Genomic DNA, 14,519 nt, shown 5'->3' with positions numbered 1-14,519 from the left:
GTATATATATATATCTCCATATATAAAATGTATAAAGTGTATAAAATGCTCCAAGAACAGCTGAGTTGGAAAAAGACTGAACTGGAGATGGTATTACAGATATTTGCAAAAGTCTTAAAAAATATCTGTTAGTGAACCAGATTCTGTTGTCTCCAGAAAACTAGAGAGAAGAAAAACAGAATTATCCACTAGAATTTGAGGCAGGAAAAAAGTTCTCTGGTATTGGGTCAGGTCATATTTTGTGTTTTTGTTCCATTTCCTGCTTGAAGGGTTTCCATATTGTGGTGAATCTGTGTGTGGCTATAATGGGGGCTTCCATCTGTGATCCTGGAAGAGACAGGTCCCAGAGCATAAGCCCGGTCATTCATTGTCTTGGGAGGAAACTCAATTCAGACCTTAGGCAGAAGGACATCCATATAGCACAACAGATAATCTCCTCAAGACCAGCTGCTCCTTGCTTTTTGGACACGGAATAGGACCCAAATTACAGAATCTGGGACCAGCTCTGTCCTGGGTGCCACATATTGTTTTCCGTCCTGGCAAGAACGACTGATGTAGCCTTTTCAGTAAGATGCATGCCAATGTGACACAATGCAAGAATAAGCCCATCAAATGTGAACCAGGGTTTTTGTGCGACTACAGAAAAGCCCTTGTCAAAAGGAACTCTCGTTATTTAGAATCAAATTTCAAGAGGCTTCCTTCAGATTTTCATGCATTTCCTGTTTTCCCTGCACCCCTTTCTCCCTGACACATGACTCTGTCAGAGACCATTTCCTGGAAGTGAGTTCCTTGAGACAACAAATCACATGTGATTCTTCTCTGCATCCCACAGCTTAATACCAAGTTGAGCACACAATAGGTACACATAACAGTATTCCGTGTATTTATGGAAGAGAATTGAAACATGTCTTGGGGGTCAAACCAGCCTGAGTTTGTTTGGCTTTGTTAAAAGATGAATGACAGACCTTTCACAGGGCCCCAAGTGCTACCTTGTTTTTTGGAATTAAAAAAAATAGGAAAAACTTATGGGCATTCTGGGGAGAATTCAAAGAAGAATAAGACATGCTTCTAGGAAGAGAATTTTATAATCTAAGGGGAGAGTCAAGACAAAAGCATATGAGGATGCAAATGGCAATGCTGAATTTAAATAACAGTTCCAAGCACAACAGAAGAACATCACCAGACAGGTTAGTTTCCACTGCCAAGTGAAAGGAAAAATAAACAGTGCTATAGGAAGTTCAGAGAAGGGAGAGATTTTTGTCTTCTTGCATGGTCAGAAAAAGATAGAGGGGTTTCGGATGGGGAGAAATTCTTGACCCAACTCTTGAAGGAATGAATAAGATTTCCCTAGATTGGAGAGAAGAGTAGAATAGAACCGACTGAATCAAAAGTACAGAGGGGAAATATCTATCTGTAGAAACTGCATCGGCAAACACAGCCGAGAGGTTAGAGCAAAGTGGCCACGTGCAGAGGACTAGTGGGACAGAATGGGGCAAATCGAGGTGGGAACCATACCGTCCTGGAACTTGAGGGGCAACCTGAAACATTTGCTTCAACAAACTTTGACGAGGCCACAGGTCTTTGTCTTGACGCTGAAAAAAAAAAAATGCACGCATGACATGATTTCACTTGCAGCCTGATTTAGCAACGTCTTTTCTGGTTTGCCTCTGCTGTTGCTTTCCCTAATTTCCTCACTGCACAAAGAAAATAAATAAATAAGTGTACTATAGTCTTATTTATCCTTCTTTGGACATTTCTTTACCAGGCAGATGGTCAATTAAGAGCACTAAACAATGACACTGTTTTCTCTGTAAACATTTTTTTTCTAATAGCCTAACAAATGTAAGCCTGTGCTGCCATACTGCTGAATACCATCTTGACTTTCTAATTACAAAGAACTGTGTCTTGATAGTTACAATTACAGCTGTAACAATGATGCCGGGCCCTGAACAATACCGTTAGAGGCAAAGTGCTTATCCGAATATTCACAAATAAAGGCTTAAATTTATGCCAGAGATGTAGATGGAGGTTAAACAGTTGGGAGGAAAGAAAGGTTGAAAACACTAGTTTAATGCTACAGATGTGAATTTGAATCCAATTACTCTGGGGGGGAAAAAAACTTGAAAAGGTGCTGTTTTCTTCTGTTTTAGTAATCAATAGGTTAAGGGGTGGTTCAACTTAGCATGCTGATACCTCTAATTTTGATATTTGGCTACACTCTAGCGTTTTCAGAGCATACTATCTTTTTTAACTAAGTGGGTTTGTGTAAGGTGCAAATGAGTATCTCCTGTTTAGAGGTAACCATTCTTCAGTGAACCCATAAATGAAATAATACAGGTTTCTCAGGCTCTCCAAAAGTAGTGCTCCTTTGCGACCTTTTGTAGGGCAAAATACTGTAAAGTTAAGAAGTAATTACCATGAATTTGTATGGAAAATTTTTCGAGCATTCCCTGACACACAAAAATGACCTCTCTCAGGCTTTTCTGATACCTTAGGGTGCATCTCGTTAACGGATGCCCAAAATGAATCAAACTAAAACACAGATGCTCACAGACACAGTTTCGGGCTTTGGTGGCTTGGTGTGGAGATGCTATGTGTGTTTCCAGGGGAAGGAGCTGGGCGGTGCCACCCTCACTGCCCAGGGTGTCCTGTTTCCTCTACAATCTCTCCTGCAGGAGCAACACCGAATGCTATTTTCACTTTTCGCCTTTTTTTGTAAAAGGGAAAAATTCTCTTTGGATTTCTTTCAGTTAGTGAACAGGTACTGATGTAGGCCTTTTGTAAAAGCTAAGTGGCATTGAACCCAAACTTTAAAAAAAAAACAGGGGATACCTCTACATGATTTTTGAGCAACCAGTGTATATATTCGATACTATTTTTAGAAATCAGCATAGTAAAGTGATGAAGCTCCTTAATGCTTTAAAGTCAAAGGCTAGGCATCAAAAAAACACCTTGTTCTGCCTCAGTTTCCTCACCTGTAAAGTGTAAATAATAATGGCACTACATAACAACCATTTTCATTGGATTTGTAGTGAGATTTAAGTGAGTAGATACAAAGCATGCAATATAGCAATTGCTGTTGTATTTTAAAAAGAGCCGGAATTGTTATTAGTGGAAAGCAGGCTTTAGAATGAGCTTTTCAAACCCTGAAATAGAAAAGCAAAGTCAAAATATCTAGTAAGAGGGCATCTACCTGAAGGACACCAGGCCCCTTCAGTGTCTCTGGGTGTGTCCACGATCTTTCCATAGCTCATGGCCAAAGAGAGTTACTATTTCACTTAATGGTGTGAATGGACCAATCCAGAATTGCACTTTGCCATTAACAGCATTCTAAATTTTCATTTAGGAATTTTCTTCCCAGCTCCAGATTGAGAGTTAACATTGGGAATTAGCATGCTAATTATGTCTTTCTTCTCCTCGTTCTCCTTTTCCTCCTTCTCCTTCTTCAAATAATCTACAATCTACTAGAGTAGTAAGAAACCAAGTGGCCTGAAAAATATAAGGACGGCCATGTTCCCAGCCCTGGGTGGAATAAAACATGTGCTTATTGATGAGCTTCAATGTTTAGCTAAAATAATATTCAGAATCTTTTAGACTTCATTGTACACAGTACACGTCATGGCTAAGCCTGTTACACGTAAAAACTTACTTAGTCCTCCCCAAAGCTTTATAAGAGAAGTAGTATTTTCTCTGCTTTGCTGTATAGATAGGTAAAGCAGACCAGACAGATTATAGAACTTACTCCACGTCAAATCATAAGTGGCCATGGACTTTGACATTTCATAAGCAAACTAATAACGGGAAAACATATAAAGGCCCAAGAGCAAACAGACAAAAACTAAGGCCCATTACACATGTGAAAATGCTAAATTCTTAGTTCCAGGTTTGGTTATACTCAGTCACGTTCCAAGGAGGTTTATCCCCCTGCTAATCCTGTCCAGTTCACCTGCATGCCGCTATCACAGTGATCTGCAGAGGGGACCATCTAATTACATTATGGTTGTGTTAAAGCCTTCCCTGTCTTCCCCATTTGTATAGGATAAAGGCCAAGCCCTTTAGCTTGGCACACCCGGTCCCTGTGACCTAATCCTTATCTCACCTCTGAACATGCCTCACAGTTCAAGCTGAGAATCTGAGCCCAATGAGTAGGCCCTGCTGCTTCACACTGTCTTGCCATTGTCCCTGCTTTCCCACTGCCCAGACCAGAGGATAAACATCGTTTTCTTTACTGACCTGCCTGGAGCCCACCAGGTGGCACAGTCTATACCACCAATGTATGTCCCCCATCTTCACTTAGTGTATGTGAGCCCTGGCATTGCCCAGTTTCTTTCCTTATTTCTCCCTTGATTAGACTTTTAAACTCCTACAGAATAGTCTACCTTAATGATCGTTTAATCTCTAGCATCTAAGTCCTTGCAAATAAGTCCCCAGTGAATGCTGAGTGAATGCAAAAGATGGAAAAGAAAAGTCTTCATAAGTATTCGGGAAAACAGAGAAAACCCCACCCAACTTCACTGACTTCAATAGTCAGTCAATAGTCAGTCTGAAAAATGTTAACTGAGCCACCACATTTCCCTGCTTAACTGAACCTTTTCTCTGTCCCTGCTTTCCTCCAAGTGAATTACAGATCTGAAGATGGGCCCTCAGAGGGTATATGGTTTAGAATCTGAAAGGATAAGGAGTGGAGACCAGCCATTATCTCTGAGACATTTCCCTTTCAGAGAAATTATACTGAGTTGTAAGACTCAGAAATTACACTGAGTTGTCTTGCCAACCCTTGAATTAGCTTACATCTGTCTCGTCAGGTATTAAATGTAAGTTCCGTGACAGAAAGAGCTGTGTCTAATCTATTGGGGTCTAAATCCACCATGTGCCCACCAGCTATTTGCAAATGCATGGGGTGTGTCAGGCAACCCATTATTGAGAAGAGAGAGAAAGTAACCTGTAAGGTGGGTGTGATACTTCAGATTCTCTTTGTGCAAAGAATAATCTTCAATCTTCACTTTCCAAATTCGGAACAAAAATAGAACTCCATGGGAAGAAAAACTAACTCTGGGGTTTTCATCCTAAAAACTGAGGGTAGGTGGTCGTATTTACCAAGACAGAAAACTAGGAGAAAAAAGTTTGGGTTCAGTTCAGTTTGGCCATGTGCATTTTGAGATGTCTAGACGTTCAAAGGGAGATACTGAGTGGGCAGATGGATATATAACTCTGGAGCTCCAGGGAGATTTGAGGTTAAAGATGCAAAGCAGAGTGTCAATAACATGGCATTTGCAGCATGCGCCTGGATGTGATGACTCAGGGACAGCGTGAAGACAGAAGAGACGTGAGAGAATGAGAGTGGGGCACTCCAAAATTTAGAGGTCAAGAAGACAAAGATCCAGAAGAGGAATCTAAGAAGTATCCATCAATAAGTTAGAAGAGAGTGGTATTCAGGAAGCCGAGGGTGGAAAGGTCCAAGGAGGGATCTACTGGGTTAAATGCTATAAAACTGTCAAGCGAGGTAAGGTCTGAGAATAAATGCTGAATTAAGCAACATGGAAAAATCCTGAAACTTAGATGACTGTGGTTTACTTCTTACAGAATACATAGTGTTTGGTTGTTCTCAAAGGATCTGTCATCCTTCTGTGCTTTTGTGCTTGCTTCCTTGAGCACCACCCTTTCAGACCATGCAGTGAGGAGACTTCCCAATGCTTCTGGTGGGTAGTGAAACCTCAAGGGACGGAAGCAAGGGTCGCACATCATTAAGGAAAGGTCAGTTCCCAGGCAGGAATTGGTATTTTCTTTCCTCCCATTTCCATATTGCAAAGATGCCTCAGGCTTCCTAGAGTTTCTATTAAGAATTCCAAATGTCCCAGCAATGATTTTTAAATACTAGTTTTTCCTAGGATAGTTCTCTTTAGCTTGGCTTACCCCTGCAATACAGTCAGGGCCCTTCAATCCCTGTAAAAGTCTTTTGTCACTCTGACTCCACTCCCTCCCATACACCATCTCTAGATTAGTGCATTCATAACGATAATAGCTATAATTGATCTGTTCTATATCATCATCCTTCATCTTGTGCACACAGTAGGAACTCAACAAATATTTGTTGTGTGGCTTGAAATTAGAAAATTTTTCCAAATGCATTCTTAAATCTTTTCCTTCCTTTTGATTAGCAAGATTCATTTTGTTTTTGTTCTCTGCCTAGCTATTTTTAAATATAATGAGAGAAGAGTATCTCCAGATAGTGTATGAAAGCATCTTAATACTTTAATAATTCCATATAATTCCAAATGATCTTTTCCCTCCCATACTTTAGAGTAAATAATAAGTACATAGATGAAAAATATGTGTTTTGTATCCAAGGGAAGAGCTATTAAGTATTACCAAAAGATGGAGAACATTTTTATCTTAAGTCAGCCACATAAATACCCATTAATTTTTTAAATGATTTTATTTGGTTGATGGAGTATTACATCTCCAAATTACATAGTTTAGATTTCCCATTACACGCTCCTTATGGATCATATGCATATTCACAAAGTTACACAGAAGATTCTACGATGGGAAGGAGCCAATTTTCATTTTCTCTGTTCTTGTTTGAAGAACCAAAACTGTTAAAGGGATAAAGCACTCAGAAGTGCCTGTTCCAGGTTAATTGTCTCAAATTGCTCATTTAAAGCACCATTATAGTACAGCAAAGCCAGTTAATCTACTCTGAAGCTGCCTTTTTTACGACCGTAGCTACATTTGGTGAAATGGCACCTTTGGCAAATGCCCAAATTGGATAAAATTGCCATTTTTCTTGGAACCTAGGAAGAATAACACATGTTTTGAAATCACTTCATATCATGTGGCTCGAAATGGTAAACTGCATGTTAGTCCTGCTCTGGAATTCAGTCTCTTCAGTATTTTCCGATTTGACCCTAAATTTCCTTTGCTTTACTTAAGTGAGTCAATGATGTGCTTTTGTGCACAATACATAGCTAAGAGTTGGGGGAAGGGTGCAGAGGGAGCTGGCAAGAGCAATTGTGGCAATATTTTTAAACATCACAACTGTGTAAGAAAATGATGTGTCCCTGCATTGACACTGGTGCACAACTTTCAGCTGATGGTACCTTTATTATTGGAAACACTGTAGTTTGAGAGCCTCTTCAATGTCGACATAACTAGCAGGTGCCACGATCATAATGGTAAAAACATTCACTTATTAATCAGTGCAAATAATTCCTCTCTAATGCTGCCAATTTAATATGGCAACCTGATAACTCTCTCTATCTATCTCTATCTATACGTATAGATAGATATACATATATAGATATCTGTATCTATACGTATAGATAGAGATAGATAAAGATAGATAAATAGATAGATAGCAAGCAATGAATTTTTTTTTTTTTTTTTGGAGTGGGGAGGAGGGTCAACAATTTAATGAATCTCGTCTGCATTTTAATTCCAACCTAATAATCTGCCTCTGGCTCTTTTCTCTCCCTCACTCTGAACGTTTCTCCGGATCCTGCTGTTAAGCACAATGGGATATTTACCTTCCTACCTCAGTTATGCGTTAGGATAGGGGAAGCAGACAGATAGCCAGGCCCCCAACCCAACCAGAACTAACGTTAACCTGTCACCAACCCTCACCGACATCATCCTCAAATTCCCTTCTCTCCGTTTGTTCATATACAATCTCCTCCCTCCCTTATTCTGACACTGCAGTGCTTTGCAGGTTTCTTTTATTAAACACCACTGGGACCCAGACTCAGAAATGTGCAGCATGTTGACATAGTTAAAATAAATAAATACAACCCATTGCCAGAAATATTAAAAAAATTCATCTAAATGTGCTCCTGTCAGAGATCATTTGTTTTCATCCAAACGGGGAAGACTGATGGCTTCAGGATGGACTGGGTAGAGGGACTCCATCTACTCATTCACTCTTTCATTCATTCATGCCTTCATTCATTTTCTTATAAAAAAGCAACCCACCACCCCTTGCTCGCCATGTCAAATGTAAACAGAATAGACTTTGTTATTAGGAGAGATGTGACTCCAAGTGTCTGAGCTGCAGAGTGACAGCCGGCTCCTCTCTGAATTTCAGGCAGCCTCTGTCACTTGCCTTGACAATGAAGGAAGTTAATATATTCATGACATTACCACACATGCATTCGCAATTCACAGCATATTGTATTGTTTACCCCTGTTCTTTTGTACTACTGCATGTAGTAATTTGCCTTCTAGCAACAGAAAAATTCCTCAACTTAAAATTTTACCCTCATTTTATTTACCCTTAATAGAAAAACCACTGCTTCCTGGCCCATCCGTGGTTGGCAAGACCACCTTTCTGCAGCATTGCAAACAGATAAATGTCAGATTTTACATTTTGATCAGATGTGTCTACAGTCATTTCCTATACATATTCCTCATCTTCTGCCTCCCACGCTTCCTTCGGCAGTCTTTGCCGCCCTTCCCGTGTATTCTTAGCACATTTTGCACTAGGTGGCCAGCTCTTACAAGGGAGAACGAGAGAAGTGTGGCATGGATTAGGTAGCATACCCTCACAACAGGGGCAATGCTGGTGAAAATGAAGAGTATTGGGAAGTTCCGCTTTATTTTACCACCTATGTTCAATATGCCCGTGGTGCCCGTTGCTTTTATACACAGTGACGCCTCCTTGGGTTTATTCACCAGTCCCACTGGACTGGATACATTCCCCAACATGTATGGATCTCCATCACTCATTTAAAATCTGTCTATGGGACATTGATTACTCAGCCTCCTCGGTCTAACTTATTTATTCTGAAGGGGTGCAAACTTGTAATAATGTTGAATGCTTAGACAGATGGTTTTGCTGTGATGAGTAGGGGGTAGAGTTGTTATTCTCAGATACCACACTATTGTTCTTCAGAATATTGCTGTTGAGGACCAGAACTGAAACATGCTTTGATGGCTTAGGGCAACTTTGTGGAGATGGCTGGAGGAGGCAAGCAGTCTGGGTGAGCAACACAATGGCTGTTTCATTTTCTTCACGGTGATGAGCTGTCTGCATTCCAATGCATGTCACAAAATTCCTGGGCTGAGAGAGGCTGTGAGGGGTCACTCGGTCCAATGCCTTGCCTTTGAGTAGAATCATTTTAAAAAATACCCTATGTTAAGAGTCTTGAAGACAACCTATGCCCCTCAGTCTAACCGAATGTGGAAACACTTTCCTACACTAGACATAATCTTGTCTGCAATTTAAAAGCATCTCCTGTTCTGTTAGAGAGAAAGCATTTGGTTGTTCTTTATATTCAAACCCTTTTCACACTTAAGAATTATAATTGAGTTATATTCTTTCAAATTCTGCTGCTCTTATAGTAGGCTATATAATTCAGTGTTTACTTTTGTAACCACCTAGTTCCTTTGTACTAGTTATTTATTGTTTCATCTCTGGATGCCTATCCAATTAACTTATAAGTTCATCTGGGCAGGAACTGCCTTTTATAAACTCTTATAAATGATAAAATAGAGGATCTAAAATAGTGATTCTCAGCCCTGGCTGCATATTTGGATCACCTGGAAAGATATTTTAAAATACTGATGCCTGGGTTATACTCCCAGAGGATCTGAGTTAAATGGTCTAGGACATAAGAGGATGTGGTAATTTATTAAAAGCCACTTAGGTTGATTTTAATGGGCAACGAGGGTTGAGGGTACGATCTTGGGAAAATTGCTTAACATCACCAAGTGTTGATTTCTTTATGTAAGAAATGGGGATAAAATAGAAGCCACCCTTTTCTTGGAGGATTAAAAAGCTCATGTATGTAAAAACCTTAAGCACAGTGCCTGGACCAAGGCATAGCATCGACAAATGTTAGTAAGCATTAATATGGTTCAGGTTATTATTATTATTATTTCGCCCAAAACACCTAATATGCTCTTAGAAAACTATCACTTAATAAATACACATTAATGAATAGCTTCAGGTTACTTACCTACTTAATCCACATCTACAAGAAAAAATCTAAATAATTAAGGTAAATATCCACATAATTCAAGACAAAATGTAGTTTCACCTACATGTCAAAATGCTTGAAGAATATGTGTTTTGGCATTTGACCTAAATGATTGTACTTGTTCACAATTTCCTCACACGTAGAAAATAACTGGATTGACTGTGAATTGGCAGATGTATAGTGGGCAAATAAAAGGGCCATCATATCTGAAGAATAAAGTCAAAACATAAAGAATTACAAATGCTTATGACAACCAGATATTGTCAATCAAGGATAATACAGCATCATAAGGTGATAAGATCATCAGGATACTAACATTTCATACACAATATCATATTTCATTATAATAGACAAGTCTTACAAGTTATCTGAGAAATCTAGCCATGCTATACCCTCATTTTACAGATGGGTAAGATAAGTCTAAGAAAGGTAAAATAATTTGGCTACAAAAAGTTATAATGCAAAATATGACAAATTAAGACAGGATCAAACCAAGAAACTTAGAAACAGAGAAAGAAGAAATTACTTGTGATGTAGATGATCAATGAAAGCTTCATAGTGACATATAGTCTATAAGTGGAAAGAAGGATGTAATTTAAACAGGCAGAAAAAAAGTGTAGGCCATTTTAGACAAAAGGTCCCAAAAGAATAAGGACCCAATAGAATAGGCAAAACAACAGACCTGGTTGACTGGAGCCTAAGTGCATTAAAAGGACAATGGATGATACGGTTAGAATAGAGGCTTGAGGTCAAATGTTGAAAGGTCTTGAGTGATAAGCATAGCAGAGATCTTAGAGAAACCATGACATAGGCTAACACTATAGTTAAATACCTTTAGATTGGCCATAATAGAACTGAAAATCATATTTTCAAAAAGATGAAGCTAATAAAAAAGTAACTTAAATTAGCACCAAAAAAGAGAGAATTCAACATTATTTAAGACAACAACAAAATCTATATACCCCCCAAAAATAACAACAGCAATTTGCAGTATTCAATCAAAGCTCAATAAACATGTGAAGAAGCAGAAGATATGACCCACAGTCAGGAGGAAAACCAATTAATATAAGCAGACCCAATAATTACAAAACCGGTGGAATTATCAGATAAGAGTTTTAAAGCAGCTTTCTGGGGGCACATGGATAGCTCAGTGTGTTAAGCATCTAACTTTGGCTCAGGCCATGATCTCATGGTTCATGATATCAAGCCCCATATCAGGCTCTCTGCTGTCAGCACAGAGCCCACTTCAGATCCTCTGTCTCCTTCTTTCTCTGCCCCCTCCTTCTCTCTATCAAAAATAAATGAACATTAAAAAGAATACCTTTCTCAATATATGTGCTTGAATATTTGCAGGAAAATAGGAACGCACTGCAAAAAAGTGAAAGATACAAAAAGAACAAAAGAAAATTCCTAGAGCTGTAATATATAACATATGATATTAAAAATTCACTATTTTAGTTTAAGAGCATATCAATCGCTGAAAAAGAAAAGATCAGGGAACCAGATGACACAGCAACAAAAGGAAAAGTAGCTGAAGAAAACACAAAGGGTAATTAGTGATCTGTGGGTCATTTAAAAATGTTCTTATGTAAGTAGTATAGAGTCCTAAAAGGATGATCAGAAAAATATTGAAGAAGTAATGACAGAAAATTGTCCAAAATAGATGTAAACAATAAACTCAATGATGTAATAAGCTCAATAGATACCAGGAAAGACAAACACAAATAAAATCATACATAGACACATTGTAATCATATAGTAATTAGCCAAAAAATAATGAAAATCTGAAGAACAGCTAGAATAAAAATACACATTAAATACATGACAATAAAGATAAAAATGAGAGATACATTTTCATTAGAAGCAATGAAAGATAATAGATCAACATTTTAAGTGAAAAAAGGGGGAAAACCTATCAATTTAAACTCTGTGTCTAACAGGTATCCTTAAAAGTGAAGGGTAAATAAAGATTTTTCAGTTAAAAGGAAGAAAGTTCATCACCATTAAATCTGTAGCAGAAGTATGTTAAAGGAAGTTCTTCAGGCAGAAGAAAAAATACTACCGGATGGAAATTCAAATCCATACAAAGGAATGGAGAAGTTTGGACATGAAAATATAAGAGTAACTTTCAAAGACTTTTCCTCTCATTTATTGTTCATTTAAAACATAATTTACTGTGGGGGTGCCTCGGTGACTTGTCGGTTAAGCGTCAGACTTCAGCTCAGGTCGTGATCTCATGGTTTGTGGGTTCAAGCCCTGTGTTGAGCTCTGTGCTGACAGCTCAGAGCCTGGAGCCTGCTTCAGATTCTGTGTCTCCTTCTTTGTCTGCCCCTCCCCCACTCACACTCTGTCTCTGTCTCTCAAAAATAAGTAAAATGTTAAAAAAATTAAAAATAAAAACATAATTTACTGTTGAATACAAGAATAATAGAATATTTTGAGAATTATAAATGTATAAACTTTATAACAACACAAAGACAGTCCAGGGAGAATAGGAAATTATTGTTGCAATTTTTCAAATTGTACTGAAATGAGTACATTATTTGAATGTAGACTATAGTAAGTAAAAAAAAGTATACTGTAAACCCCATAAAACCCAATAATTTAAAACAAATGAAACAAGAGCTATACTTAAAAATCAAAGAGAAGTTGTCACTAGCCAGATACTACCGTTTGACCTTTACTGCCCACCTACTTATACTCACTGACCTCTGTCCCACATTTTTCCTTAAGCTCTTCTTTCCAGCTTATCTCTTAACTCAGGCAAATGGAAAGCAAAAGCACCCCTCGAGTAATAGCGACTGCCCTGACAAGATCTCCAGCCTACTCAGACCACCCAGACCTGTTTGAACTGAACTTCTAATTCACACCTGTACGGATGGACTATGGAGTGACCTCTAGAATGACCAAAGACTACTTTTATTTATATCATTATAATACTAAAATCTCTGCTCAAGGAGGAGCACAAGCCTCATTTATATAATATACCATGTGTGCATAGGCATGTTTCCTTAAGACATGTATGGGACCTTATGCCTGCCTCTACATGCCATGACAAAGCTTCACTCTATAAATATTCATCCTAACCCTAAATAAAAGGAACCCATTCACTCTTGCTCAAGGAGTTCTCAGCCTTGGAAGCTGTTCTCTGTGATCTCCTTATTTGCTGCAAATAAAGTTTCCTTTGTGCTGCAACTCAACCTGGTACAGTTTCTGATTTACCATGGCATGAACTCAAGTTGGTTCGGTTACAAAGTGACATCACCAAGCCGATGATATAGGTTGTTCCTGACTTACTCCCCTCACAGGAAAAACAACTAACATCTGTTCAGGAGCAAGACACCACTGAAAAGATCCAAGAACACTTGGGCGATGTTCAAGCACCAGCCCCTGCACCAAAGAGATGAAGACAGACTGCATTGGAAAGGTAAGAGAAGTGACTGCAAATGGCTGCACTCCCCATCCCCCAGGCCAACACAAAAGGTTTTCCCTGAGCCTCTGGTTCCTCCAGTGGGAAAAAAGAATCCAGGGAGGACAGCGAGCATCCCCACCAGAACTGTGGGTCATTTTGTTGAAACCTTTACCCTGATCTTACACCACAGGGACAGAAATCAGTGGGGCTCAACCACTGGGAATATGACTATGTCAGAGAAGGGGGAGGGGCTTGTAGTAGCCAACACATTGATCTTGACAGACCAAGTTCTTACCTAAAGTGCCCAATTGGTGGTTTTGCTCATCCAAGTTGGTGGTGAACTTTGACCAAGGAACTGGTGGGGTAAAGAACTGCGTGATTTGGATCCTCAAGAAAAAGTTTTGCTGGCCCCAGCACCCAGTTTTCCTACACCCAGGGAAGGAGCTGAATCACAGACCCACCTGCTATGGAAAGTATCTTCTGGTTCCATCTGACAAGGAGGGCTGACCCAGTGGTATGCAGGGAGGAGGGGTCAGGGGGCAGAGTTCATCCCTACAGAGCAAAGCCAGTCCCAGGACTCAGGCATGGAACACAGGCAGAAATAATGATTCATAGCCAAGACTGAGAGTAGCTCCTGGCCCCTCCAAACCTGAGAGCCTATTTAGGAAATTGAGAGTGGCTTGAAGCAGCCTCTTCCTGTCCAACCCAGGCAAGGGAGCGGAGACAGCCCTACCCACTATGTGGGAAGTATCTTCCAGCCCTATCTTACCAGAGAGCTGGAGAGAATTCCTGGAAACTGTGCAGCCCAGGGACATTCAAGCCAAGAGGTGGGCAGAGCTGATAGTTTGCAGGGCAAAGCCAATGGCCTTGTTCAGTCAGGGAAACTAACCTACCCCCTAACTTGGGGTACAGCTTTGAGTTAAGACAACAAAGAGTCTTACTGGTTTTGAAGTTGCTTCGCCCAGGCAGGGAATCTAATTCATAGCCCCGCTTATAACCGAAAACAGCCTTAAGCTTGTCTGAGCAGGGAACCTAACCAGAACACATGGGAAGCTGAATATCCCATTCAACAGAGGCACTTGAACAGATGGCAGTATGTAGCTTCTCCCATCTGCAGAGTAAAATTGGTAGCC

General features: G+C 39.5%; 1 long non-coding RNA gene across 1 annotated transcript in view; it reads right to left on the bottom strand.

Annotated features, from left to right (window-relative positions):
* The window catches only part of LOC121016256 (uncharacterized), a 181,470-nt gene that overhangs the window by 14,727 nt on the left and 152,224 nt on the right, over positions 1–14,519 (bottom strand). Inside the window, exon 2 of the long non-coding RNA XR_005784181.1 lies at positions 1,516–1,592. This is a non-coding gene — a long non-coding RNA (uncharacterized LOC121016256). The remainder of the gene's footprint in view (positions 1–1,515; positions 1,593–14,519) is intronic.

The sequence above is a fragment of the Herpailurus yagouaroundi genome, unplaced genomic scaffold, assembly GCF_014898765.1.
Source record: "Herpailurus yagouaroundi ecotype Mexico unplaced genomic scaffold, PumYag 210, whole genome shotgun sequence".
In the NCBI taxonomy this organism is placed as follows: Eukaryota; Metazoa; Chordata; class Mammalia; order Carnivora; family Felidae; genus Herpailurus; species Herpailurus yagouaroundi.
The sequence above is the reverse complement of the archived record's forward strand: the minus strand, read 5'-3'. Positions and strand labels throughout refer to the sequence as shown.